Source organism: Lepidochelys kempii, chromosome 11 (genome assembly GCF_965140285.1).
Source record: "Lepidochelys kempii isolate rLepKem1 chromosome 11, rLepKem1.hap1, whole genome shotgun sequence".
NCBI lineage: Eukaryota > Metazoa > Chordata > Testudines > Cheloniidae > Lepidochelys > Lepidochelys kempii.
Genome location: NC_136390.1, coordinates 64,435,916 through 64,460,240, shown reverse-complemented (window position 1 = coordinate 64,460,240; position 24,325 = coordinate 64,435,916). Strand labels below are relative to the sequence as shown.

Genomic DNA, 24,325 nt, shown 5'->3' with positions numbered 1-24,325 from the left:
CTTTGAAAACTCATGGTGATGGGGGAGGTCCCAGATGACTGGAAAAAGGCTAATGTAGTGCCCATCTTTAAAAAAAAGAAGGAGAATCCAGGGAACTACAGACCACTCAGCCTCACCTCAGTCCCTGGAAAAATCATAGAGCAGGTCCTCAAGCAATCAATTCTGAAGCACGTAGAGGAGAGGAAAGTGATCAGGAACAATCAGCATGGATTCACCAAGGGCAAGTCATGCCTGACTAATCTAATTGCCTTCTATGACGAGATAACTGGCTCTCTGGATGAGGGGAAAGCAGTGGATGTGTTGTTCCTTGACTTTAGCAAAGCTTTTGATATGGTCTCCCACAGTATTCTTGCCAGCAAGTTAAAGAAGTATGGGCTGGATGAATGGACTATAAGGTGGATAGAAAACTGGCTAGATTGTCGGGCTCAACGCGTAGTGATCAATAGCTCCATGTCTAGTTGGCAGCCGGTATCAAGCGGAGCGCCCCAAGGGTCAGTCCTGGGGCCGGTTTTGCTTAATATCGTCATTAATGATCTGGAGGATGGCGTGGATTGCACCCTCAGCAAGTTTGCAGATGACACTAAACTGGAAGGAGTGGTATATACGCTGGAGGGTCGGGATAGGATACAGAGGGACCTAGACAAATTAGAGGATTGGGCCAAAAGAAATCTGATGAGGTTCAACAAGGACAAGTGCAGAGTCCTACACTTAGGACGGAAGAATCCCATGCACTGCTACAGACTACGGACCAAGTGGCTAGGCAGCAGTTCTGCAGAAAAGGATGTAGGGGTTACAGTGGATGAGAAGCTGGATATGAGTCAATAGTGTGCCCTTGTTGCCAAGAACGCTAATGGCATTTTGGGCTGTATAAGTAGGAGCATTGCCAGCAGATCCAGGGATGTGACCATTCCCCTCTATTTGGCATTGGTGAGGCCTCATCTGGAGTACTGTGTCCAGTTTTGGGCCCCACACTACAAGAAGGATGTGGAAAAATTGGAAAGCCCAGCAGAGGGCAACAAAAATGATTAGGGGGCTGGAGCACATGAGGCTGAGGGAACTGGGATTATTTTTAGTCTGCAGAAGAGAAGAATGAGGGGGGATTTGATAGCTGCTTTCAACTACCTGAAAGGGGGTTCCAAAGAAGATGGACCTAGGTTGTTTTCAGTGGTGGCAGATGACAGAACGAGGAGTAATGGTCTCAAGTTTCAGTGGGGGAGGTGTAGGTTGCATAACAGAAAAAACTTTTTCACTAGGAGGGTGGTGAAGCACTGGAATGGGTTACCTAGGGAAGTGACAGAATCTCCTTCCTTAGAGGTTTTTAAGGTCAGGCTTGACAAAGCCCTGGCTGGGATGATTTAGTTGGGGTTGGTCCTGCCTTGAGCAGGGGGTTGGACTAGATGACCTCCTGAGGTCCCTTCCTACCCTGATATTCTAAGATTCTATGATTTCACTGGACAATTCCCACAGTGATGGCTTTGGTGAATCCATGGTATTCTTTCACTACATGCTGCTGCTGTTTGTTCTCAGCAATACAGTTCCACTATTAGGCCCTAATCCTGAAAACACTTATGTGTGTAGTCTCATTCAACTCAATGGGGCTACATACGTGCTTAAAGTTACGTACTGCGTAAGTGTTTGCAGGATGAGGAGATTTAGAGAGGAGATTTCAGGGAGAGAAATAAGACATCTGTTCATCTCCATTCTGGAAAAGTCTGGTAGAATTTAATAGGGATGAAAACAACAGAGCTTTACAGACTTTACTCTAAAATCCTATGGAATTTAATAGAGAATGGTATTCTTTCTACAGCGTTTTTAAACCAATCTATAAAATTGTAGAACAGGGATATAATTCTCCAGTACGTTCTATGTGTTGTTTTAAAACTGTTACAGAAAGGCAATTATTCTCTACTGAATTCTACAGAACTTTTCCATAATCCTCAATCCCCTTCACCCCATCTTCCCTCCCTTCCTCCGCCCCCCAAAAAACCCCACTGCTGAGTCACAGCTCAGGATTCATCAATAGAGGATTTAAAGTAAATTGTTATGCGTCTCCAGCTGTCTTTTGAAAATATGAAAGCTGCTTGCTGAGAATAAAGCTTAGGATTAGCCCGGCCAGACTTTTCCCAATATCACGCTGACATTTTATAAAGATGTACTTTTCCATCTGACAAATGGCATGCTTTCGCTGGTTGTCTCCGTAAAAATCAAATTGAAAAAGACCAAATTAAACCAGATCCTCTGACTTTTTTTAAAAAAAGCAAATGCCTTTGCAATGCTGACTATGTTCTATGCACACAAGCACTGGAAAATGCCATTGTTCATTCAAATCTACAAGACCAAAAAGTCAATAGACGCTAAATTCCCTTCAGCCACCTGACCTGCATTTTTCTTTGAATTTCTATACAGCCAACAGCTATGAGGTAACTGTTACTGAATTATCACCCAGTTTGTTTGATTGACCAGTTTCTGGTAATGCCTGATCTTGCGCTCATTGAAGAAAACAGCAAAACCTCTCGTTAACTTCAACATGAACATGATTGGGCTGAGGACATACTGACAATTTTCCAAAAATTCCGCAGGCCAAAAAAAAAAGTCAGTCAGTCATTCTATTACATTTCTGCTTGTTCATGGATGTCAATTAAATTAAAAATTATAGTTATAAACAGATGTTAACATCTCTGAAAGCCTGAAAATTCAAAGAGACAAGGTGGATGAGGTAATATCATTGATTGGACCAACTTCTGTGGATGATAGGAACAAGCTTTCAAGCTCCATAGAGCATGTCTCTTTCACCCACAGAAGTTGATCCAATCAATGATATTACTTCACCCACCTTGTCTCTCTCATATCCTGGGACCAGTATGGCTACAACAACCCCGGAAATTCAAAGTCATGCTAAAGTTTAAATTCTGGCAATTTAAAGTTAAGGCTCCATTATCTACCTTAACACTGACGTCATCTGAGGTGTCCACCTCGATAATGAGGTGCAAGATAGCACCAAATATCTTTACCTCCGGAGGCCATCTGTATCGCCCTTTAAACAGAGTCAGAGAACCATGGTGGAGAATGATTTGTGTGTGATCCAGGTAAACTGGTTTCTAACACATTATGCCAGACAACTGGTCCCAGGATATGAGAGAGACAAGGTGGGTGAAGTAATATCATTGATTGGATCAACTTCTGTGGGTGAAAGAGACATGCTCTATGGAGCTTGAAAGCTTGTTCCTATCATCCACAGAAGTTGGTCCAATCAATGATATTACCTCATCCACCTTGTCTCTTTGAATTTTCAGGCTTTCAGAGATGTTAACATCTGTTTATAACTAACATAGTGTTAGAATTACATTTAAAAACTGTTTGTCTCAGTCTGTCCTAGCCAGCCAAACCGAGTTAGATACCACTTTAGCTGGAACCATGTCTAAACCTATTTTTAAAACTGTTCTCTAACTCAGCTCAAACGCCAGATTAAAACAGATTGTATTTTTTCTATTTGACTAAAAAACTCTCACATTACTTCAAAATCTGTTTAAGTCACCAATGTCTACATCAGCCCTAGCAGAATAGGGCCCAGCACCCTGATTGTTGCACCAACGGCATGCAGCAATACAAATAATAATTACCAATAAAAATTAGTGGAAATAAATTGGCTGGATATTTTCACTCCACATACCAGAACCACCACGTAATCTGACACAAGTAAGTCTCCACGAGAGAAGATCAAGAGCGGAACAGCAGGAAGGTTGTATATTAGGCCAGAGATGAACTGGCAGACATGCTGGCGGAGGTGCCAAACACAGACAACCCTACCCCCATTCCACAGCAATATGACTACGATCAGCACTGCGCCCTGCCCTTTCATGGGACTGGTACAGCTGGTGCTGCCCACTTAGCGGGAAATTCCTAACACATTTCCCCTCTCTTTTCTTTTTCTCTCAGCAAATGCCTATCTTCACTAAGGGCATAAAGTCAGTTGAAAGACTCTCACTGATGTCAGTAGGCTTTGGATCAGGCCTCATGGCCCTGATTCAGCAAGGAACTTAAGCACGTGAGCAGCTTCAATGAATCCCTTACTGAATCAGGATATCAGCAGCAGCCCTCCATTTTGATTTGCAAAGCCACATGCAATTACAACACAGTCCATCCCAACATCTTCTGCTCACTTTAAGCTGATGCGTTACTGGGGCAGTAACTCTTTAAATCCAGAGCCACAAGTCATCAGCAGCTTTTGATTTAGTAGCGGCAGAACCGGTGGGGCCGGGGGGGAGGACAGTATCAGTGTTCTGTTCTCTCCTTGTCACAATTTCCCCAGGCACTCTTTCTGCATGAACTTGCAATTCGATTCCTCCCCACCCTAGTTCATCATTCAGCTATTCCTGGACTGATAAAAACATACCCCCCCAAAGCTGCCTGCACTAGACACCATCTGAAAGGAAATGCCCTAATTATTCCTTTTTTTGGCAATTTACATTTTAATTCGTTCCAAGACAGCTGGGCCTCTCGTTGAAGAGCAGAAGAATAAATTTGAAGGACATTACCCATTCCTCCTCTCTGCCCCCACCCAGCCTCTCTTTCCAACAGCTTACTACAGCTGTGAGTTTTTGAATTGATGGAAGACACTATCAAGGTAGAACAAAAGGAATTCTGGTTCTCTGGGCAACAAGCTGCTAATGTGAGTGTGTTTGCATTAGGCAGTAGGTTATGGGAACTTGTTATTCTCCCATAAGTGAAATGAGAAACACCACATGCATTTCTAGAGTCACTGAAATTAGGAAGAGAAAAGACCTACTAGAGGGATGGATCAGATCACCTATCAAGGCAGGACTGTTCCATATTTATAGGGCTGTCCCAGGCCATGGGATTTGTTACTGAACACCAAACTGTTTTAAAATAACTCCGCAACATAAAGATTTTTGTTATTTACAAGTAGTTTAGCTGCAGTATTAAATCCATATGCAAAGGTTTTACAAAGACAGTGAAACCAAAAACATATGCACCGTATATTTGGATTACTAGACAGCATTTCCAAGACAAAGTGAAATGACCTAGATACATTAAGCAATGCAAACACCCTTAAATTTTAGGGGCCAAATTCTGCCCTATTCTTTAGTTTCAATAGGGCTGTGGAGGGCATAAATCAGGAGTGAATTTTAGCTGTAGGTTTCCACAGCCAGCTATTCCAAAACCAAGTGCAAAATATTTACTGCAGTGGCAGATGTCAAAACTAATCAGGGCTCAGCATATTAAATGCTGCAATACAGGAGGGGGGTTGTTTTTAATTTGTGTTTATTGACATTTTAGAGCAAAATATATTCGGAGTACAGAGCAAAATATATTCGGAGTACAGAGCAAGTCCAGAAAACATACACAGCAGAGGGTATTCCATTAGCGGAAGCAGTTCTATTCCTTTGCAGAATGGCCCCACTGAAGAGATTTCCTGCAGACCTCAGTGGGCCTGGGATCATGCCCCTATGTACCATTTATAGGATCTAGTGCCCCTTTACCTTCACTAATAGTCAAGTACAAAGTGTACAGTGAAAAAAGAGAAGACAAATGAGTCGTGTGACTGGTTAGGGAAGCAGATTAAAAAAGTGTCCCGGTGGATACTGCCACAATTCAGGCAATGGGATAAATTTCACCCATTATCAATCAGCTGTTGAAAGGAATAGAGGCCTTGACTGCTATTGCTTTAAACCTTCTGTTTCGATAATGCACAGTATTATCTTTTGATAACAGCAGAATAATAGTCACATAACAACTCCTTCAAACTTCCTCGAGCTGCTTTCATGCTGTTTGTAAAAAGGGTGATCACTGTCAGGTACAGCCACAGGATTACCGAGGTCTATTTATTTTTTAATCCCATAGAACAGCTAAAGGCTAGTAGATTATACCTTTTAGACACAGTCCTGGGATAGGGCTGAAATACAGAGACACACAAAAAAATAAACAACACTACTTATCTGAGATCCAGTAATGAAAAGCACTGTCTCAGAAAGTGTTTTAAAAAGGAAAGCTATACCATTATTCCCTTGCTACATTTAAGGAAACTGAGGCACAGGGAGGTGAAGTTACCTAGCAGACCAATGGCAGAGCCAGGACAAGAACCCAGGTCTTCTGACTCACAGTCCAGAACGCTACCCACAAGACTACACAGGCACCAAAAGAAACTGTTCCCAGCACACATGCTATACCATCCTTTAAGCCCGGCCTCTCCTCCTCCCCATATGGGAGGTACACCGATGGAGAAGTACTTGCACACCCCTAAATCCAGGGTTTATAGCTCTATATGGTGTGCAAGATGGGGGAAGATTCCTGAATTTCTCTCCTCTGTCTCCACTCAAGGACCAGGCACAATCTGGCCCTAATAATTTTGCTGCCTAAGGGCTAGGTTCTGAGCCTGTTACTGACACGGGTGAGCAGTTATTTCCCTGAGTAACCCCATCAGCAAGTGACCGATCAGCAACGAAGGAGACTCATAATCTGGCCTTAAGAGTCTGCACAGTCCTTTCCAGATCGCTGTTCTCCAAAGATTCCTAATAATGACATAATTTAAAAACATCCTGAGCTCGTCCTTTAGGGTCACAGGTACACTGGGAGGAAATAAATTATAGACAGAGCACTGCCATAAGGGACAGGGTTAAACATACATAAATCACAGTACAAAATGGATGGATCTACCCCAGCAATGGTCTATGTCAGCATGTTTCTCTGCATCACAAGTAAACAGTCAGAGAAATGCACACAATGCTGTCACCCCAGTGGGAATACTGGTTCCACATGATTGCTGTTGCTAGCAACTCTCAGTTCTTCCCAGCCCACCTGCTGCTATCCTGAGCTGCTTTGTCTATCTAACTGAAATGCATGGGCTCTGTTGTTCAGTGCATAGAAAACACTGTTGTAGCCTAGCTCAGTAATCATCCCTGAACCATAACATTTCAAGTACCGCTAATTCGGATTCCAGCTCAGACCTATCATTCAGTCCTTTGTCTTCTAAAAATAACTTGGGTTTAATTGCAACTGGCTACAATTTTCTAATTCTTTATGACCCCAAACCTCTAAAACTATTATCCAGAGAAAGCCACAGTAATCCTTAATGAAGGTGTGGGTAAAATCCAGCATGCTACTTGCCATCTGGTTGCCAGGTGCTTTCTGGCTTAGCTTCTGTCACACACACACACACCCCTTCTCCTCCCATAATTCCAAGGAAGGCAATTTCCACATCAGGACACTGCTGTGTTAAAGTTACAGGCAATGTCCTTTTTCAAATGTCAAGTTATTGTAGGCCCGTGCTATGCCGAGAACGTCAAGGCTTGCAGCAACGGTAAAGGCTGCTTGTTGTAATGCATGCCCCCCTCTGATCTCATTCCCATAATTGCACCATAACAAACCTTTCCATTTACTCTCCTTTGTTTATAGGAAGGTGGACGAGGTGCGACTATTCATTTCAGCCTTATGCCACGTTTCTCAGTCACAGCTCACAGAAAATGAGAGAACAGGGTAATTTATATATTAAGGTTCATTATTTTTTTCAGTGGGCCAAATCCTTAGCTGGTGTAAATCAGTAACTTCAAGGGACCTGCGCTGATTTCCACCAGTTGAGGAACTGGCCCATTATTTGCTATCAAAGGATACTGTCAACTTGTTCAGGATTCCTATACCATAAGGGAAGGTAAAGACCATCCCTAGAGAAGAACATAGGAATCACCAGACTGGATCAGACCTTTGGTTCATCTAGTCCAGCACCCTGTCTCTGACAGCAGCACCGCTGCCGCTATGGGAAGCTACAAGAAACCCCACAGTAGGCAGTTATGGGATAACCTGTCTCTGCCTAATGTCCATGATGGAACATGGTGGGGCTCCTCAGGGGTGTAACTGCTCACCCATGTCAGCAATGGGCTCACTGCCTAGCCCAGAGGCAGCAAAATTATTAGAGCCACACTGTGCCTGGCCCTTGAGTGCACCTGGATGAGAAAGCAGCTGTCTGAAAGCAAAACTCTGGGGTACCGAGTTTTTAATCCTTATTACAACAACTTCGGATCTCCTCTGCTCTCCTTACGTAACCCGACGTGCTCTTCCCCTGCAAGTCCTGCTGACACCGTTAATGAGAGTTTTATGTGTACAAGGGACAGCAGCATACCAGAGTGGAGATTCATCTTGTGGATGAGCATTCTGCCCCATACTGAGGTTGATGAAGAGCCAGACAACATTAGGGGCCTAATCTGCCACCCTTATGCAAGACTAGTAGGCTCAAAGGGAACCGAAACATGCTGGCTCCCCAGAGGAGAAACTGAAGGGGCTCCTACTGGCGACAGATTTAATTTGCATAAACATCACTCATTTCCAGTCCCTAAAGGTGTGCATGGTTGTATTATTTGTAGTTTCTTCATGTTCGGTTCTTAGGAACAGAAATTGGTTATGTAAAGGAAACGCTACAGTCATATATATTAAAATGGAAAAGGCATACTACAGGGAAAGCTGAACACCCTAACCTAATGGCAGGTGGACTCAGATTGGATAGGGAGAAGACACCTCTCTAAGAACCAGGCAGACTCTGACCCTAAGGGCCTGACACAAAATCCATTGGGAATCTTTCTACTGACCTCAGTGGTTTTGGATCAGGACCTAAGTGGCTTAGTCAAACTACAGAGGGGGGTCAATATTAGATGGGAATCCCTTGCTGCCAAACCTGTGCTTAGCCTAGTAGACCATGCTGCCTATTATGCTGTACAGTCTTACTTGTGGCCAAAGAGCACAGGGAGTACTCAGCAAGGGAGCAGCTCATAATTCCAAAGAGAGCTCCGATGGGAGAATATCGTAGTTATCATTCTGTGGTTTCTTTTAATTATTTTGGAACAAGTATGTGATTTCGTGATGGGCTTCATATTTATGTTGAATTTTGGGTCCACATGGACCAATTGGTGCACAGCACATCAATGTGCTTTAGAAATCAAACCCCCGTAGTGCACACTGCGAAGACATGCCTGAGTGACTATAACCTGGAAAGCATTGGGGGAACATGATGGAGGCTTGAATGTAACAAGACTTAAATTAGCCTCAACCTATATTATAATCATACAATCTCTTTGGAGGGGTTTTGAAGTTCAAACAATGTGACTCCAAGTTGGATCTAGGCCAAATACTACTGAGTAACATTGAGTAGTGACCTAAGGCTTGGGACCTTTATGTTTGTGGCTCTACTTGCTTGATTATATGCACATGCTGAAACCTCTTTGAAATAAATACAGTTTCTGCCCAAGATTACTTCTTTTGCAGTCCATGAACATTCTTCAAAGAGTCATTCATCTGTTTAGTGAACATGCCCTGCCCCATGTAGGTTGACACGAACAAAAAGTTTGGTTCAGTGCAAGTCATGCCCTGCCCTCAATTAAGTGTCCTATAGAGAAAACATATTATACACACACACACATTTACAAAGGCAAATTTAAGGGGTAGATTAATTCCAAAAGGAGCTGAAGTTTATACTGGGATCAGTTTAATGGGGGAAAAACAGTCAACTGTTCCTTTATCTCAAGTGTACAGCAATCCCTGGGAATCCTGGAGATGTAAATTCTACTCCCACTGTTAAGTGAACTCTGAAAATAAACATATCAATTGATGATCAAACATCCATGCCCAGAGCCAGCCAGTTTTTCATCTGAAAAGACGATCTGTGCATAAGACCTCTTCCATTGCCTTAGAGATGCATTCAGAGATCACCTGCCCCCTGGAGGAAACCTGACTCTCCCCTAGAGCCAGAGAATGGAAAAAGCTACTGAGAGTTTGCTGGAATAGACACAAGAAAGGACTATTTTAAAATAAATCTCAAAAGAAGAGGTAGATAACTCAATATATCCCATCACAGAGTGCAGAATAGCTGTTGAAATCCCAGGAGGGGTAGAAGGACAACTATGACAGAAAACCCTCTTGCCTCTGCCAGGATTTTGACAGATCATTTACCCCATCGCACACTGGAAGAGGCAATGTTGCTCTGGTTGATTTGCCAATACCCTATAGCATAGAAGAAATTTCGCCCTCCCCTCAAAGACAGGCATATAGATGTGCTAGAGGAAGCTCTGTCTTAACTCATATTATAGATTACACGGAAAGAATTAGAAACAAAATTATGCAACCTTGAATAAGGTTATTATGCAAACCTAACTACAGAAACCTCCGAACTTCTGAAAGTCACCAGAGAATTGTAATAAACTCTTTAGTATTCAAGGTGGTTCACTACAATTGTACTTTTGTAAAACATCTGAAAGGTTGTAATAACTTTTGGAGGTCACTGCCAAACCTTGGCAGGAACAAATTCTTAGCTTAATTCAAAATATCAAGACACATGTACTGCAAAATCCTAACTAAATCAGAAGATAAGGGATTCCACTCCTTCCATCAGGAATGATACAGATTTTGTGCTGAATCCTCACTTCACATGCAACAAAAATGCATAAACAGGACAACCCTCCACCAAGTTTCAGGCAGAAGGCTGTTCCTGAAGTCTGGTCTGCTGTTGTCGAAGTGGGGATGAGCAAACCCCAATGGAGATGAAGCAGAGACACAAGCTTGTCAATCCCCAGCCATCACAATTCATGGGACCTTTCCCAACAGGTATCTTCCAGCATTAGTCTGGTTTTCTCAGAGGATGGCTTCACCCTATTGTCAAGAGCCCCATCGCTGTTAGTCCCTGCTTAATCTTAGCCCTTAAGTCTCCCACTTCTCTTTCCAGAGAACTTATTCCAGCTCCGAGATGGAATACATCAGATGGTGCACACCAGGTGCGCCTGTTATGAGGTCTTATGTTCTTCTCTTTCATGCTTCCTCTTCCCCCTAGACACCTGGAGTTACAGAATACAGGTAGACCTGGCAATCCTAGCTGGCCAGGATTCAAATGAGGCTCCCAAAGGGTGTGTTTTTTGAGATATGCCAGGAAAGTTATTATTTTAATATTTTTGTTGGCCACCACTCTACACTCACCCATAATTTCAGAGGATGCACACAAAGCCCTGAAAGGGAATACAGGGATTCCCACCCCAAAACAGAATGCCGGATGCGTCATTCAGAAGAAGGAAATAACCCTTTTGCCCCTTAATGCAAACTGTGCAATAATACATCAGAGAATGATTCTTCCTGACACCAATGGGTGATCATAGTATGCTCTGAAGCATGAAGATTGAGGACCTTTGTAATGTTAGCTTTGGCTGCTTAGCTGTGGATGTGTTCATATACAATAATCCCAACCTGCAGTAATCCTTTTTCGAAATATAACGAGCAATTTGACTCCTTTGTGAGAAACCCACCAACCCATCTGGGTTTCCTTTTAATTAGTGTAGAATATTTAAAAATAAGCTAATTTAGCTACACCTAAATACAGATTCCATGATGGCACTCCAGCCTGACCACTTGAAGAAGCCAGCAAAATAGCAATCCTAAAATTCAGAGAGTCCTGGCCTCTGTTATTCATGATTGATGTTGTTGACTAGCTCAAGATGATAAAGTACTAGTGAATACCAGAGGATGTCCTACCCAAAACGGTTAACACAAGCCAGATCACAGAACAGCTATGAATTAAAACACCAGTCAACGAACATCACCATACTCAACCCCTTTAAAAATGAATCACTGATCATCAGAAGCCACTGATTTAATACACGAGAGTCCCACAGCAGGTCAGGTAATGAAATCAAACACAGACAGAAAGGAATTTAAGTCCCCATTGTATAACTCATCCCAACACCTCTGAACCCAATACATACAGAAACCCAGTGACGACAAGATTTTGATGATTACCTAGGGAATAGGGATTAGCCCTAAGAAATACAAACTAGAAAACCAAAACAAACCCCAACAGCACAACACAGACACAATTCTAAGTAACAGAAGTTGTATTTCTACTCCCAAAATAGTCTGCCCTTATATTAAAAACCTAGTGAGTGTACCAAATACATAGAAGGAAAGGAACTTTTTTAAAAAAAGTCCTTTAAAGCTCTACAGTGAAATTATCCTTAGCAATAAACACATCAGTCCGGAGCAAGGAGTGGAAAGCACCATCATTACCATTGCATGCTACCTAAGGATCAGCATTAGTGTGTATATATACACACATACATGTAATCACTCACCTGAAAGACAATCAGTTTTCCATGGCTAAGGAAGATGTAAAATGGGTTACGTAAAAGGGTTTAGCAACTTGCCAGCCCATTCTTGTACGAGATGAGATACACATAAGAGGCTAGATCCTCAGCTGATGTAAAACGGTGTTAGCACCACTGAAGTCCATTTACACCTACTGAGGATCTGGCTCAAAATTCCAAACAAGAGCACAGAATCGTCTGAGCACCTGCTGAATCAATATAGTGGCCCTTATGATAAAAATACAGACAGATCTAAGTGACATACAAATACCGACTAATTAATTAAACCTCAAAAAGTATTATTAGCCCCACTTTTTAATGGAAAGTGGGGGGAGGGAATGCTGGGGCAAAGAGATTCAGTGACTTGCCCAGACACAAAAAAGGAATCAATGCCCAAAACTGGGATGAGAATTCAGGAGATTCTGGTTTCCAGCTCTATGCTCAGGCCACTAGCCTACAAAATCTGTTTCATATGATATATTTTTATTATACACAAATATTTCTAAATAAATTTCACAAATATATTTCTAAATGATTCATTTAGCAAGAGGAACATTTTTATAAAATACTACGAAATCATGTGTTCTGATTACTGCCAGTATTGCAAATAGCATTCAATACCATGCCATTTTAATAATTTATCTAAATAAATGTTATAAATACGATACATAAATCACTGTTGCTAATTTTGGCAAACTATGCGGAATTTAAAAATTACAGACATTAAATTTGTCACGTTACCCAAAACATCTTTTATTCAAACTCACAGCCTGAATTTTATCACATCTCTTTCACAGATAGCACTGGGTACTCTGAAAAGTAAACATTCAATATTTTGCTAAGCCTTATGCAGAAAAAAAACCAACATCTTCTTCTATTGCCCAGAAAGCTTAGGTCTACAGAACACCATGCAACGAAAGCTCCTCATTTACTCCAATAGCCTTTGCTCTTCAGCATGAATAATATTCATTTCTTTTAAACGCAGATTTTTTTTTAACTACTCTCTTAGGGATTTCAGCCAAGTTTGCCTTTGCTCTTCTACAAAGTATGTACTTTTTGATCTTCCTAAAATATCAGAAATAAGTTTTTATATGCATAATTTTCCTCTTGACTGATGGATTTTTACATCATTGCCCTCAGGGCAATTTTCTTTAGGGGACATCTAATCCCGAGATTCTCAGACTGGGGGCGTAGAATGTATTCTTGGGTGGTGGGGCTGGGAGAAGGGGAAAAAAAACACTTACTGCGCACATTCAGAGCTGGACGGTCAGACTGCAGCAGCTGCTGGCCGGGCTCCCGGCTCTGAAGGCAGCGCCGCTGCCAGCAGCAGCGCAGAGGTAAGGGTGGAAAGACCGTACCACCCTTACTTCTGCGCTCCTGCTGGCAGCGGCGCTGCCTTCAGAGCTGGGTGCCCGGCCAGCAGCCACCGCTCTCCACTCTGCCTTCCGAGCTGGGCAGCCAAGGAGCGGTGGCTGCTGATCAGGTGCCAGGGGGGTGGGGGAGAAGGGCATAACTACTACAGACACAAAGAAGGGGGCCATGATCAAATAAGTCTGAGAACGACTGATCTAATCAGTCCTCCCAGAGAAAAGCAGAGACTATAACAAACAAACAAAACACCCAAAACAAAACACCAGATACAAACTTTGGGCTCGGGTCTGTACTTTTGCTTGTAAAAGGGAGTAACTCCCTGGTGCACCCATCACTGGGCCAGGCCATCACATATGCACATGGAGGGGATTCACCTCTCACACACACCAGCGTAAAACAGGAGTAACTCTGGTGTAAACGAGAGGGAGAATCATATCCTCCATGCAGAGATCTCCCTTTGCTTACGCAGAACCCTACAACTATGGGCAACCCCGGGGAGGGATTGGGAGAATGCTGTAGAGAGTCAGGTGGCAACCTCCACATAATGGCTCTGGCCTCTGCTGAGTCCCCTACAGTTTGAGGCTCCAATCTGCAGACCCAGATCTGAAATTCACCCAAGATCAGGGGAGAGACGAGACCAGCCTCAAAGTTCAGATCCAACTGCACTTCCCTAAAGTTCGATTGCTTTAGATCCAGGGTTTTGGTTTGGCACGATCTCTACCCAGACACAGTCTTCAAGCACCATGCTGCAGCATCAAGTTAACCAGAGCAGTGCCTGTTACTTCCAGTCAGAGCCTGGAGTAACCTGTGTGGCCTACAATACACATTACATACACCTACTACTGTAGAGAAGGAGGAGTGAAGGAGCAGAACCAGGCCCAGCTCCTCCTAAGTCCCAGCTCTGTTTTTCACCTGCTTAGACAAGACAACTCACTCAGTGACTGATTTGTGTTGGGGGACAATCAACTTGTGAATAGAGACTTACATTTCCTCCAAGCCAGACTGCCTTTCGGACTCAGAACACACAGAGGATCTCTTTTAAGAGACCCACAGGCACCACTGCTGTGCATCTCAGTACCAAGCTGGGCCCTGAGGCTGGAATTTTCAAAAGCATTCAGCAACGGCCTAACTCTGCTTCCACTGACATCAGTGGGAGCAGAGTTAGGTCAACGATAAGCCTCTGTGAAATTCCCAGCCTACGTCTCTTTTCTTCCCACATATTTCCTGCATCCCTTTAGTCAGAAATATTCAGAAATGTGCGATGTAATGGTGCAGTTCCCCATCACAAAGACAACTGTTTTCATGAAGAAGGTACATTTCTCTGGAGAAAATGAAGTGCAATGGCAGGGTTCATTTAATCAATCATCATAATTAAATACAATCAAGTTAATTGATGTGACTAGACTACTGAAAGGTGGTGGTGGTGGTTTTTTAAATTGCTATTTATTCAGATGAACAAAATAGCTTCCAATATCTCAAACTGATACTGGAAACTTTAAAAATATACTGAGTGTCCACATGAATATTGAACTTAAAGGGGTGGAATATTAAAAAGATATTTATAATCTTTACATAACCAGGTGGGCTCCCTTTTGTCTGGAGAACAACGGATCTCCTGAGCAGAAGAGGATGTTTCCATAGACTTACCTCCCTGAAAGCTATTAGGATCTAATTGCATTACTGCCACTAGTGCTGATCCTATGAGATTCTCCCTAGGCCTTCTTAGGGGTTCTATCTTGCAAGTGGCTGGACACTCCCCTGAGATACTACGCACCCTCAGCTCCCACTGGCTTCAATGCAAGGTGAGAGTGCTCAGCCCTACTCAGGAGTGCTTAGAACTTTGCAGGATGGAGTCCTAAGTACAGAGCCTAAAGCCAAATCTGCTTGCTTTAGAAGTCTGAGTAGCCGCACTGACCACTGAGAATACAATGTCTGCCTGAATAAGGGGAATGGGATTTAGCTCAAATGCTGAGCTCGACCCACAAGTTCATCACATATAAACTGAACATATCAGTGAAGTGGAAAGCACTCCGTATTTTAAAGAAATTTGAAAAGGGTATTGGCTAGCTTCCCAGCTGATATAAATCCATGCAGCTCCACTGAAGTCAATGTGACCACAGTGATTTACGCCAGTGAAGGACCTGGCCTTTAATACACTCGTTTTCCATTCCTATTTTTGGACATTTGAAAGCATTTGCTTAAAAAACTGATTATCGCCACCAAGGCACATTACAGCTACGATCAAAAAATATAATTAACAAGAAAAGAAAGGCTACGTTTTGTAACGAGCACTAGTGCAGCTGTAACAGCACCAATCTGTCTCAGAGAGACACTAAATGGAAACAAAGAGGTCTGATCAATCTTACAATTATTCGTGCTTAACTGAGGTCGCCCAAACCTCAGCTTTTTGCAGTATTTTCTTGCAACTAAGCATGTGAACAAGCAGAGGAATATATTCAATGCAAACACTGGCCTGTTATCATTTGGAAGGAGGGGTTATTCCCTGATCAAACAAAGGAAGAGGGATTGGTTTCGTTTGTAGGATCTCTCCAGGAAAATATTAAACGAGTGTAAAAACTGTGAGGAACAACAGTATTAACTTGGCTGTTCTTAACAAAGCAGCAAACAATTAGCATTTAGGAAAAATGGGTCAATAAAGACCTCAAATCTTCTTAACAGCTAGCACAATCAACCCATGTGGCAACAGCAATCTAAATTAACACCGTGGAGATGTTAGTTCTTTCTTCCCATATCTAAAAAGCAATTACAAATGTCACATCGAACCTCATTTTAAAACACTGTCCCACAGTTTAGCGCTGTAGCCTGTGATTAAGTCTACCCTCCCTCCCAAAGAAGCTTTTTACTCTGCTGAGGCAGATGGCTTTGGAAACCACCCCTTATTCACAACACAGCCATTCTAAATCTGCTCCACCCTATGGAAATCAGACCCATGCTGTTTTCCTTAGCATCTGCATGCACTACAGGTCTTATAAGCATCCCTGTATCCTCTGCATGAGGCAAAGAATTAAGGAAAAACAGCTGATCCCAACCAGCCCAGAGCCCCTAGCTTACAGGGCTCACTCCTGTAAGGCAATGAATGTCCTCAGCTCCTGCTGACATCAGTGGGAGTTGAGTGTGCTCAGGCCCTCACAAAAGTACCTAGTCCCTCGGAAGTGTGTCTAGCATCTTCCAGAAACGAGCCTATAGCAAGCTACACCCTGATTTAGCAACCCATCCCTATTCAGCAAAGCACTAAAGCACATGCTTAATTTTAAGCATCTGCTTAAATCCTGCTGGTTTTAATGGGACTTAAGCAGGTGTTCAAGTGCCCGGCTGAACTGGGATGGACTACACACACACACACTCTTAATAGCTTGGCTGAATTGTGGCCCTGGTGACCATAAATCCAATCCCGCACACAAATAAGCAATGTAAAACTTTACTCTGGTGAATTACAGCATCGACTTTAAAGGAACATAAAGTAAAGTTACTCACGTGCTTAAGTGTTTGCAGGATTTGGCCCCAAGGATTAATTTTTCATTTCTCAGGACTTCTGACTGTTCCTCCTTCACTTGCATTTAAATACAATGTTCCCTGACTGCTTCCTAACTATGACCCTGATCCTGCAATGAACTCCCCGTGGGCAGGACCCAGGAACTAATGCGATACTGGGATGTATACAGAGTGGAATCTTGAGTAGGAGTAGAGTGGTTATTTTACCTCTAAATTTGGCACTGGTATGATCACTGCTGGAATAATGTGTCCAGTTCTGTTGCCCACAATTCAAGAAAGATGTTGATAAATTGGAGAGGGTTCAGCAAAGAGCCATGAGAATGATTAAAGGATTAGAAAACTTGCTTTGTAGCACAGACTTAAAGAGCTCAATCTATTTATCTTAATAAAAAGAAGGTTAAGTGATTACTTGATTACAGTCTATCTACACGGGGAACAAATATTGAACTACGGGCTCTTCAGTCTAGCAGAGAAAGGTATAACAAAATCCAATTGCTAAACGTTGAAGCGAGACAAATTCATACTACAAATAAACCATACATTTCTGACATTGAGGGTAATTAACCACTGAAACAATTTACCAAGGATCATGGCGGATTCTCTATCACTGACAATTTTTAAATCAAGGCTGGCTGTTTTTCTAAAAGACCTGCTCTAGGAACTATTTTGGGGAAGTTCATTGGCCTGTGTTATGCAAGAGATCAGACTAGACGATTACTTGGCCTTGGAATCTATGGTTCTATGAACCTAGGTGAAGTCCAAATGAAGCCAATAGGGCTCTGTTAAGGTGCAGGCATCCATCCAACTGCAGCTCATTACAGAATCAGGGCCTGCCTGGTTAAAAGGAATGGAGAGGAATGACTCCCCAATGGAATTGTAAAGGCTCTTTATCCCAGGTGAATTCTTTTTGAGCCTGATCAACACCTATTGAAGTCGATGGAAAGGCTGCCATTGACTTCAAAGGCCTTTGCATCGGGCCCAAAATATATACACAGCATGTATCAATGTCCAGGCTTTTCCCCCCCTTTCTTAATCTAATTTGTTCCTATTAATCTCTTCATACATATATGGTAGACCAGATTCCAGACTACACAGATACTGCATTTGTGCACATGATTTTGTCAGTAGCTTTTAATGGTTATAAAAATCAATGCAGCTCACATCCTTGTGTGCTGTATTCCTGTTTTTCTTTAAGAAAAACCTCTCCGTGCCATCGTACTTGAAATATTACCAGTGAGACAGAATGGAATACACAACCACACCCAGGCAGTTTCAATACCATCGGTTTGATTCTGTCATTGGAGTTACAATGGCCTGATTCTTGACTCACCCACACCTGTTTTTATGCCAGTGTAACTCCATTTACTTGGGAAATTAGGCCCAATGGCTCCAGTTTAAGTGTGCCTGATGGATTTTTTTTTTTTTAATAGTAAATCCAGGTGCGATGAGTTTTGGGGACGTTAACACAATGTGACACCAACTGAACTGAAAAGCATAGTTCTGAAAACTTCTTGTGGATAAGAGAATTCTTAATCCATAAACTGTAGCAGCTTATTTGGGAGTCATTATAATCATTCATGTCCATGCATGTTACTTTTGGGGCCTTCACATAATGACTACTTCTGTGATGTTAGTGTGTGTTTAAGGAGCACTGCTGAGTGGGTACTGACATAACATCCCATAATGACTACTTCAGAGCCTTTAAAATCTAGGGTGTCAATGGGAGTTTACATGACAATAACAAACCACATTACAAGCACAACGTACTGTGCTGCACATTTAGCAGTAAAGAAGTACACTCGCATTCTTTTTGGAAAAGCAATGACTTTATACCTGCACTAATTGTGTTTTAAGTCATTACCACAGCTATTTTGTTTTGGTCCGATCCACACAGAGGCAGTAATCCATAACATGGACTCAATGGCTTGCAGAATTTCATCGGCCAAATCCTGCTTATCTCATTCCCGTGAGTAAAAAAAACAAAAAAAAAAGAAAAGATGATACTGGACCCAGTTCTTAAGCTAACACCATCCCACTGCTTGCACCAGGAACCTTTCTAGGGCCCACTCACACAAAGATGTAGGGTACTGCAAAATTATTTTGATCTACGTTATACCGACGTACAGCCACTGCAGTAATCAAATCACTTTTGCATGTCCACACTATGCTCCTTATGTTGCCGGTACACATCCTCACCAGGAGCGCTTGCACCGACTGAAGTGTCAGTGTGGGGCATTGTGGGACAGCTTCTGAAAGCCAGCAAGTGTCGATACAAGCAATGCGGTGTCTACACTGACACTGCGTCAGCCTAACTACGTTGACCTATGCCTCTTGTGGAGGTGGAGTTATTAAGTTGGCATAGCGGGCGAGTTACATTGGCAGGAGCATCATTTTAATGTAGGCTCTTAAAGAGTTAGGTCAACATAAGCTGCCTAGCAGTGACCTAACTCTGTAGCATAGACCAGGGCTTACTCTCGTACTTACCTTTATACGCTGGCTTCCATGAGAGGACTCACAATGGCACTACTTACAGCATGCAAAGTGTGTACTGGATTCATTTTGAGTCTTGTTCGGCACTGAGCTCACTTTACAGATTAGTAAAATAAATCATAATTACAGGCGAGGAATCAAGTTGCTCCTGGGACTCAATAGCTCATGCCAAGTTTTGTTTTAGTGCATTCACTTTTAATACCAAGCCCCCTGAAAATAGATACTGATGATAGAAATGGTACAACAAGCACAAACTCTGCTGGCTGCCTCTAGAATAGCTCAAATATGCCCCGTGTGAGTGTGCTGTTACTGTTTAGGGATGACGCCCAGGCTCTTGTGATTTGTGAGGTACCTCTCACAGCGACCTATGAAGTAATAGCAATGCCTGTTTCAGTGAGGAATGCCCTCTCAGCGCTTTCTACCTTCCCAGCAAGAGCTGAGACAGGGCGTTCGTGTCGTCTGTTAGGGAGGGAACAGAGAGCGGCTTCTGAAAACAAGTAAGTCCTGCAGCTGAGTCTCCTCCTAGATGCGTTGGCTCCAAGAGCTGGAGTCTAGACGTAACTACAAGTTTAAACCAGCGCAGGTGCAAGAAACAGGTTCTTTCACAGGAAGAACAGCGGGGAGGGAGAGAAAGGAAAAATGGAAATGCACAAAAAATCGTGAGAGAAAAATCCCTTCTGAAAACAAAAAGGTCACATCTTCCGAACTGTGAGCAGTGCAGCTCCCCCACAGCTGATGCCTGCACACTGACATTTTTCTTTAGCGAAAGGGGTAGGGGAAACAAATCATTGACATGACCATAAAAATATGACAAATTGTGAAAAAGGATTGTGAGAGCTAAAATAAATAACCCTTATGGGAGATTGACATATAATAATTAGCCCAAACGGCATGCACACGTTAACCACCCCTTGTATATAAATATCTACTGCTGCACAGAAAGGAACACGATGAAATAAAAATTCACCAGCAACGCAAAGGAGATCTTTATTTGAAAGAGAAATGAAAATTCCAGGGGGAGGGGCTCTTACAACTCATACATATCCCTTTTTTCCAAAGCCCTGTTCCATAAAGGAAGCCTCATTCAAACGGGAGGTCATCATTTGTATCAAACATATACACAATGAATTGAGTCAAGCTGTCTTTATTTGGTAGATCACATTCGATGCAACACTGTACCTGCAGCCGCTCAAGCTTGGCATATTTTGCATCATTCTCGCTTACACGAAAAGTCTTTGTTCTCCACCGCCCCATTGCGGCTGCAAGCCCCCTCTTTCTGTTTGCAGTCGTTTCCTCTCCACTGCTGATCATTTCAACACAGATTTTTTTTCCCAATGCAAATTAAAACCACTTGCTCCCCTTGCACCCCCACTTTGCACAATCCTCTTTGTCCACCGTTACAGATCCTTTTAAAGGAGTTTAAGTGCAGGGGCGGGATTACATCCGTGGCACTCCAAAGATGCTCAAAATCCTAAAATGAATTGACAAAAGTAGCCTGCTCCTATTAAGATAAATGAACTGATAGTGCTTTCAATTTTCCTTGGGGCACTGCGATCAAAGAGGTGCACACCAAATGGTTCATGATAACCTTACGGCAGGATTTTGCTTATGACAAAGCTTATTTTCCCCTTGACCACAGGGAAGAAATATACAGCTGACTCCCGCCGTTTCCGAGTTACAGAGAGATGGATCTTAGCTCAGTTGCTCCCCTCCTTTATCCCCCGCCTCCCCACTTTCTTGAAATTTCCATCCTTAAACAAAAGAGGATGGTGGGGTGGTGACAGAGAGGCAGAGCTGCATTCAAGAAAACCCTTCCAAGGAGGCTTTTTTTTTTTTTTTTTTTTTTTTAAAAAAGGTTTTGCTTCTTGATCCACTTAAAACTCACAGTAGTGGTTGAGGGGAGGGTAACTTTCTAGGTGTCCTTTTCCTTTCTTCTCTCCTGGCCCTGTAAATTCAGGGGCGACTGGCTTCAGAGGGACACAAACAACGCTTTGCATTGGCTTACACGGCTTTTGGTTGTTGTTGTGGTGACTACTGTTGTTTTAATGCTGTCCCCCAACCTTTATGCCGCTTGACACCTACAAATCCCAGGTCCACATCTACCGCCCGTGGAGACCTAACCACCCCGCAGCCCTAGAGCGGGGCTGGGCCACTGACAGACCCCCCAGCGGCCGCCAGGTACCGCCAGGCGAACCTGCGCCGGGAAATCTCGGGGACCAGGGGCTCGCTCCCTGCCCTGGGCGGGTGGGTGGGTGGGGGGCAGGCCCGGAGGTGGGGGGCCGGGAGCCCGCTGGGGGGGCGGGGGGGCGGCCCTTACCTGAGCGCAGATGCCGCTGCCGCTGCCGGCCCCGGGACACAGGCCGAGCGCCGGGCGCAGGAGGGCGCGATGCTGCCGAGGCTGCGGCGGCCGCTGCTGCGAATGCTGGCTCGGCTCCCCCGCCGCCCGGCTGGTGCGCGGCCGGCCCCGCCCCCCGGCCCCGGCCCCGCCCCCAGCGCCCGCCCCGGCCCCGCCCCAGCGCCCGCCCCGGCCCCGCCGACCGCCCGCGTCTGCCCAGCTGCGGGGCGGGCGGGAGTGCGGCAGCTGCTGCTGCCCTGCTGAGCGCCAGGAGCAGGGGCAGAGCGGGCGGGCAAGGGATGGGGGGCAGAGTGGGTGTGTAAGGGATGGGGACAGAGTGGGTGTGCACAGGGCAGAGCACAGTGGGTGGGCAAGGGATGGGGAGCAGAGTGGGTGTGTAAGGGATGGGGGGCAGAGTGGGTGTGTAAGGGATGGGGGTAGAGTGGGTGTGCACAGGGCAGAGCACAGTGGGTGGGCAAGGGATGGGGAGCAGAGTGGGTGTGCACAGGGCAGGGCAGAGTGGGTGTGTAAGGGATGGGGGGCAGAGTGGGTGTGTAAGGGATGGGGTAGAGTGGGTGTGCACAGGGCAGAGCACAGTGGGTGTGTAAGGGATGGGGACAGAGTGGGTGTGCACAGGGCAGAGCACAGTGGGTGGGCAAGGGATGGGGAGCAGAGTGGGTGTGCACAGGGCAGGGCAGAGTGGGTGTGTAAGGGATGGGGGTAGAGTGGGTGTGCACAGGGCAGAGCACAGTGGGTGGGCAAGGGATGGGGAGCAGAGTGGGTGTGCACAGGGCAGGGCAGAGTGGGTGTGTAAGGGATGGGGGGCAGAGTGGGTGTGTAAGGGATGGGGTAGAGTGGGTGTGCACAGGACAGAGCACAGTGGGTGTGTAGGGGATGGGGAGAAGAGTGGGTGTGCACAGGGCAGAGCACAGTGGGTGTGTAAGGGATGGGGACAGAGTGGGTGTGCACAGGGCAGAGCACAGTGGGTGGGCAAGGGATGGGGAGCAGAGTGGGTGTGCACAGGGCAGGGCAGAGTGGGTGTGTAAGGGATGGGGGGCAGAGTGGGTGTGTAAGGGATGGGGTAGAGTGGGTGTGCACAGGGCAGAGCACAGTGGGCGTGTAAGGGATGGGGAGCAGAGTGGGTGTGCACAGGGCAGAGCACAGTGGGTGGGCAAGGGATGGGGAGCAGAGTGGGTGTGTAAGGGATGGGGTAGAGTGGGTGTGCACAGGACAGAGCACAGTGGGTGTGTAGGGGATGGGGAGAAGAGTGGGTGTGCACAGGGCAGGGCAGAGTGGGTGTGTAAGGGATGGGGGATAGAGTGGGTGTGCACAGGGCAGAGCACAGTGGGTGTGTAAGGGATGGGGAACAGAGTGGGTGTGCACAGGGCAGAGCACATTGGGTGGGCAAGGGATGGGGGAGCAGAGTGGGTGTGCACAGGGCAGAGCAGAGTGGGTGTGTAAGGGGTGGGGGAGCAGAGTGGGTGTGCAAAGGGCAGAGCAGAGTGGGTGTGTAAGGGATGGGGGAACAGAGTGGGTATGCACAGGGCAGAGCACAGTGGGTGTGTAAGGGATGGGGAGCAACAGTGGGTGTGTACAGGGCAGAGTAGAGTGTATGGGATGGGGAGCAGGGGGATGTGCAAGGAATGGGGAGCAGAGTGGGTGTGCACAGAGCATAGTAGAGTGGGTGGGCAAGGGATGGGGAAGCAGAAGTGGGTATGTGGGAGTCAAGGGGGGGGTACAAGGAACGGGGGAGCAGAAACCGGGATGGGAGAGCATGAGAATTAGGAGCAAAATGGGGATGCAAGGAATGGAGGGACACTGTGTATGGGGTGGGCAGCCATCTGAGGGGGACAAACTGGCGATGCACAGGGGTAATGGAGGTGCAGACCAGGGGAAGGGAGATGGAAGATCAGGTTGGGTTGGGGGGACGGGGAACAGATCAGGATGACACAGAGAGGTGAAGATGCCATCAATGAACTGTGGCCGAAAACAATTGCCCCCTTTTAGTCCAGGGATCAATTGGTGCAAGTGACAAGCCTAAAAAGCCCAGAAAATGCAAAACAGTCAACTGTGTTCAGAGGTACTAATCAGTAAAGCTGAGCATCATTGAAAGAACATGCCCCTTCTGTTGATGGATTCACATGCCTCGCTGTGGGCCGTGCTTAAAATGGTCTGAAAAAAAGGTAAGAGGGCTGTCGCAGTCTCGGAGCAGCAGCTTTGGTAAAACAGGGCTCAGTGTGCATTCCTCAGTGATACAGTTTTTTTTCTGGCTGGGTCTGCAAACCCCCTGCTGTACGGACTGGTGGGAATCACCCAGATTTAAAAGTGTTGGCCCAAGTCTTCAGCTCTCTATAAGTTTCCCTAAAATGCAAAATGGATATAATAATATTTTGAAAAGAGCTTTTATAAGTGTTAAGTATTATTACACTCAATGCATGCTGGCTGCCATTCACCTCCACTGAACTTCTGACAGCTTACCCTTGCCCCC

At 44.9% G+C, this 24,325-nt stretch overlaps 1 protein-coding gene across 21 annotated transcripts in view; it reads right to left on the bottom strand.

Annotated features, from left to right (window-relative positions):
- The window catches only part of MAP2 (microtubule associated protein 2), a 341,433-nt gene extending 319,500 nt beyond the window's left edge, over positions 1-21,933 (bottom strand). For all 21 annotated transcript variants that reach the window (XM_073306661.2, XM_073306670.2, XM_073306672.2 and 18 more), the window contains exon 1: positions 21,820-21,933. The gene's annotated coding sequence lies outside the window, so the exon portion shown is untranslated. The remainder of the gene's footprint in view (positions 1-21,819) is intronic.
- Between the last annotated feature and the right edge of the window lie 2,392 nt (positions 21,934-24,325).